Source organism: Mustela nigripes, chromosome 12, assembly GCF_022355385.1.
Source record: "Mustela nigripes isolate SB6536 chromosome 12, MUSNIG.SB6536, whole genome shotgun sequence".
NCBI classification, from domain to species: Eukaryota; Metazoa; Chordata; class Mammalia; order Carnivora; family Mustelidae; genus Mustela; species Mustela nigripes.
This window is the reverse complement of record NC_081568.1, coordinates 2,350,109-2,355,944: the sequence shown is the minus strand read 5'-3', so window position 1 is coordinate 2,355,944 and position 5,836 is coordinate 2,350,109.

Genomic DNA, 5,836 nt, shown 5'->3' with positions numbered 1-5,836 from the left:
GAACTGTTTCTGTTTCATACTCATAAAAAAAGAAAATTTGAGTTTGACCCCATCATAGTAAATGACACCCATGGTCTTGTGGACCTAAGACACGGCGGAGGGGCCGAGCAGGGGCTGGGGGCTGCCCAGCCCCCAAGGACAGAAGCCTCAGCATGGAGGCCCGGACTCCGCACCCCACGTCCAGGAACTTTCTGGGGTACCAGGCGGCCCACTTTCTCCTGTCGGTGCACAGTGTAAAATAACCATGAGCCAATAGAGAGGAGACCTCAGAGAGGAGCATTTCCAGGAGCATTCCACGAGGGAGAAGCGTGCAGGTAGATTGAAAACGGGAACTGTAGTTGACTCGCGTCAGTCGTGATCTCCGAAAGTAACAAGTGACGACGTGGGTTTGTCCTGTGGACGCACTGCCGAGCCCGGGTCGGCCTCTCACCACTGCCTGGTCGGCCTCTCACCACTGCCAGGCGTCCGTGACGGCCTCATCACTGTTCATAGGATTTCCGGTGCTGGTGGAAGACAGGGACCCGGCCTGTGAGGACGGGGCCGGAAGACGCTCCCCAAGATCCCAGGAGACTCTGTGCTTCTTTTCTTTTGTTAAAGCTCTTTTTAAAATTCATCCTATGGGGGCGCCTCGGTGGCTCAGTGGGTTAAGCGACTGCCTTTGGCTCAGGTCATGATCCCAGGGCCCTGGGTTCGAGTCCTGCGTCGGCTCCCTGCTTGGTGGGGAGCCTGCTTCTCCCTCTCCCCCTGCTCCTGTGCTCTCTCTTTCTCTCACCCACTCACTCTCTCTCTCAAATAAATAAATAATTAAAAGCCTTTTAGAAATTAAAATTAAAAAAATAAAATTCATCTACAGCCCAAACATCAGTGTGCATGGGTTAATCTTTAGAAACTGAGGAATGCCACTGGGGGCTTTTATCTCGCCGACTGGACTTCCAGGTCTGGGCATGATGAGGACCCGCCCACTGGACTGCTGTGGGGATCCCGCTAGAGGTGGACAGAGTGTAACATGCCCTGAGGGGTCCCTCGGTCATGAGACAGGCATTGGCGGCGTCCAGGTACGCTGGGTCTGTGGGGCGGGCACACATCTTCAGGCCTGAGCATGTTGTCTGAGGTGACATTTCATCTCCAAGGGGCCCTTGAAATATGGAGCTGTCCAGTCTCAGCTTCGCACAGCCCCGCAGGAGGTCTCCGTCCTCGGGGCACAGCCCCACGGGCTGTGACAGTGGCCTCTGCACCGCCCAGCCTGTCCATTCCGCACCGCGTCCGTGGCTGGAACACACACTCACGGCAGCTGCAGGAGAACCACGTCTGACTTTAAAGGAGAATCTGTGTCCAAGCCCAGATCTCAGGAAGAGGTGGCTTCCTTGATTTTATAACTTGAAGAGGACTTTATTCCAAAAATGTTTGCATGAACACATTTTTTATTACAAAAGTTTCATTTCTCATTAAAGAAAAGTCAGAAACCCATGTAAGTATAAAGAAGATACATAAATCAACAAGCATCCCATCACTTAATAGGGAGGAACAATTAATATTTTTACCAATTTCTCTGCAGGTTCCTTTCAATATCTGTGTGAGTAAACCTAGAAATACGGCTTCTTGTATTTTTCCCCAGAATCAGGACCAAAGCATAGCAACGGTCAGTACCATCTTCTGTCATTTATCATCAACACACAAACAGGCTCATAGTTTTAAGTGTTTTTCTGAAATTTGCTTTCTAATGCCAGTATCTTTTCCATTGGGTGGTTGGATCAAAATCCATTGAACTAATGTTTTCCTTTGAGACCTTCAGTTCATCCATACTTCACCCTCATAAATAATGTGGTAAACACATCTTTCCCTGAAGCCCTTAAGGGTCCTTATTCTCTCTTCTTTCTTACAACTCTTATGCTTTTCTCATCTTTTAAAAAACATATAAGCAGGAAAAATGCCCCTGGATTGCTCTGGGGTTGAAAGTCAAAATTAGTGCTGTTGCCTTGGGGGAAAGCAAAGGCCATTTAAGCAGGATTAAGAACGGAGCCAAAATGCAGAGCCTGAGGTCAGAGGGGAAGTCAAAGTCACAGTCACCTTGAGGGACATGCGAGAGAGACCAGAGGCTCCCTGTAGACTTAGAAAGATCAGTTGCTTTGTGATAACAGATCTGGCTCTCCAGACCCTACTCGCTCCCCCCGTCTGAGCAGAGATGAAGCTCCGGGTTCGCTGCACAGACTGTCCAGGGGACACGCAGGACCACAGATATCACCTGGGGGGTGGGGTGGGGGCGGGGAGGGTTCCCTCTCTCCCAGCATGGTTGAGCATTTCAGCTCCTTCCTATTGACTCTATGGGTAGGATTGCCAAGCTACTGTAATAGGCATCTATAAGTTCATCATTTTGTTTCAAAACAACCCCTCAGGTTTAGTATTCTTTTACTAAAATGCAAACAAAGGAACAAAACAAAACTGGAACATATTTCCCCAGGAGCAGACCATTGGAGCTGTGATGGACAAAGCCACCCAAAGCAATGTATGTTCTGCCCATCCAGCCAGTGACACTAGTAACCAGACCATGCTCAGCCCGCTGACCTGTGCGCTGTGCATACATGGATCATGACGATTATACCTTTCACGGGAGCTCTTCCCAAGCGTGCTGCACCTGTGTAGCTAGGAAACGCTAAGTAACCCACTCCACGTCTGCCCTGTTAGCTTGCCCCCTGACACCGTCTTCCTATGGGCTCATGTCCCTGGAGGGTGGGCTCCCATCCCTGTCCTGAATGGAGCCATGGGTGTTCTAGGCTCCCTGGAGGTCCGTGCTCCCTCCACGGGGCTCCATGTGTCCAGCTCCCAGATGTGACGGAATAAGGTCCCGATGAGCTCCCATGCAGCACGTGGCTCTGCTGATGGTCAGTGACCCCAGAGGCCCTCACGGCCACTCCAGGCAATCACACCAACCTCACACTCCCTGCCAGAAGATGAGTTGCTTCCCTTCTGAATGGTCTAGACGGCATGGGCTGGGATTTGCTACCTTTGTGATTGGCTGTTCCTCGTAGACTTTTTTTTTTTAAACGTACCTCCTTGTGGTGTAACAGTTTGCATTCCCTGAAGCCAGGGTCGGGTCCTAGGCTACGAGCCCAGCTGTGAAATCAGATGTTCCCACCATATGTCATACAGGGCGGGGACCAGAGAGTCCTTCCAAAGGCAGAAAAGGCAATCGGTCTGGTTCTGCCTTCTCACAAATGCAGAGGATTTTGCGTCTGACACTGGGGACAATGGGACAAAGTGAACAGCAGTCTCCTGGCCCCGAGCATGCCGTCAGCTTGGCGTGTCCTGCCCACGCGCTGGGACCTGGATGTGGACGGCACATGTGCTAAAGGTCTCCTTACACACCTACCGCTTTCACTAGAGAAGGGTCTGGCCTCTCTTCTGTTTCACTCGGCACATGCTCCTACTCTCTGATTTACTTCTTCCTAAATTTCTCTTCAAGGGACAGAAAAACCCAAGCCCATCTTTAGCAATAGCAGAGCGTGTTCCGATTCACGTTAGCATGAACATGGCAGTCAACGCCCCGCCGGTGGAGGGTTGGGGGCCACCAGAGTTCAGAAGGGCTCCGAGAACCCCACAGGTCATCCCACGGAAGTCGCCGGGTGCGTGCTGTTCACCAGAAGACCCAGCTATTAACTTTGACGTTAAGATTTCTATTTCCTTTGGACTGCTAACATCTGAGCATCGTTGTACTCTCAGACAACACGCTTTAAGGGTCTTTGTGGGTACAGAGCTGTGGGGAGGGCCGGCACATACGGGACTGACTGCCCAGCTCTGTGGACGTGTGGGATGCGATGACTCTCTGTTGGGCTGTGGAGGAAGGGGTCGGTCCTGGGCACTGTAGACACTGAGCAGCGTCTCTGGCCCTTCTCCACTGGACATTCACCCCAAACAGCACCCCAGTGTATCCAGACAACAAAATTTTCCAGGGGGCAGGCAGAGAATAGCCACACATGCCCCCCATGAAAGCCCCTGGGGCCCAGGGGGAAGCGATTCATCACCAACGTCCCTACAGAAACATCCACGTGCAGTGTCAGCGAGAGGTCCGACTCACGTCCAGTACCACTGAGAGGTCCGACTCACGTCCAGTACCACTGAGAGGTCCGACTCACATCCAGTGTCAGCGAGAGGTCCGACTCACGTCCAGTACCAGTGAGAGGTCTGACTCCCGTCCAGTACCAGTGAGAGGTCTGACTCACGTCCACACCGTTCTTTGTGCAGACGTATCGAGAAATGCCCCCAAGACACCAGCTGAGTAACTCAGACACAGGGGGAATGGCCTTCCCAACCCTGCGGGCGGTGCCCCTGCCTCTTGGGGCGCCTGTCACACACCTAGATCTCTACTCCTCCTCCCCTGCTGGTGCCCTCCTCGGGGTGACCCATGTATCAGGCCGGCTGGATGCACAGCAGTCACCTAAGCTCCCTGCAAAGGGTCCTGCCGACATCGGCACCTCGGTGACAGATCAGGCAAAACGGGCTGAGAAGAGAGTGTGAGGAGAGACCGACACCAAGGGAGCCCGACAGGAAGGATGCGACCATGGGAAGCGGCTTTCCTCCTCCTCCTGCTCCTCCTCTTCCTCCCCTTCCCTTCCCCCTCCCTCTCCCTTTTACTTCTTTTTAGCAAAACCAACAGATCCTTTGCTTCTGTGTCCTATGGTGGCTGGAGGGTCATGTGTCTTTCAGGGACACGGGTGAGTTGACATGGGGTCAGGCCGTGGCCTCCCGTTGGTGGGCCAGGCTTGCTGGTGTGTCTGGGAGACCGTCACACCTCCTCCTGGTGCCTTTCTTCCTCTTCCCTGGCAGGGCTGACCACAGGGCCCCTGACCACGGGCAGGCACCTCCATGGTTCACGTTCCCACCCGCAGACGGTCCTCAGGCTTTCTGAAAATGGACAGTGGGTGGGATCCCCCCTCATCTTCGTCAGCCGCCCGATGTGCATACTTGGTGCGGGAGCCGTGCGTGAGCCGGAGACCGCCGGACATGACCCAGCTCCGTCAGGTGGAGCTCCTGAAGCGGGAGTGACTCCCCGCGCTCCAGGTCCCCCCGCGGGCCCGAGAGGATTCCAGAAGCCGCTTTCCACCCACCCTCTTCAGCCTCTGCTTCTCCGCTTCACCCAAGTTCCTTCCCGGTCCCCGTGCAGGAAACACATCCGGGTCCAAGCGTTCTACGTTGCTGGCATTTCTGGCTGATTCACGGCCCGGGGCTAAGAAGTCTGATGCAGTCCCTCTTTATGATGAGTAATTGCCACGAAAGTACCAGCAGGTCCCCGTACCTGGTGGTCGAGTGGCGCCGAGAGCCGTCTGATCCCCTGGATGCTGAGCCTGCTGGCGGGAGGTGACTCCGAGGACGGGGCCACCGCGCTGCATTGTTCTTGTCACTCTGCAGTGCCCCTGGACGCACACAGGCTGGGGCCGAGGCTCTTCCCTCCCAACTTTGCTTTACTTGGAAACGCCCGCACGCCACCACCACGCGGGTTGGTGCGCAGGGCGTAAAGCACAGCAGCCGGGGAGGCGGGTCTGGTGTAACGGGGAATGAGCGTTCCTTCTCCAGCGGGGGCACCTGGCCACTCCGGAGCGAGAGCCTCTCCGGCATTCAGGCAGTGGGGAAGCAACTGAGTCTGTAGATTTAAGTCAAAGCTGGGCGGCCCCATGCAGGACCCGGAGTCGACTGTCCCTGTGCAGTTAACGGAGGGTGCGGGCCCGGCCTGCGGAGTTGGGGAGCGTAGGAAAAGCTGGCTCCCAGGGCACAGAACATACCTTGGGGCACAGAACATACCTTGGGGCACAGAACATACCTTGGGGCACAGAACATACCTTGG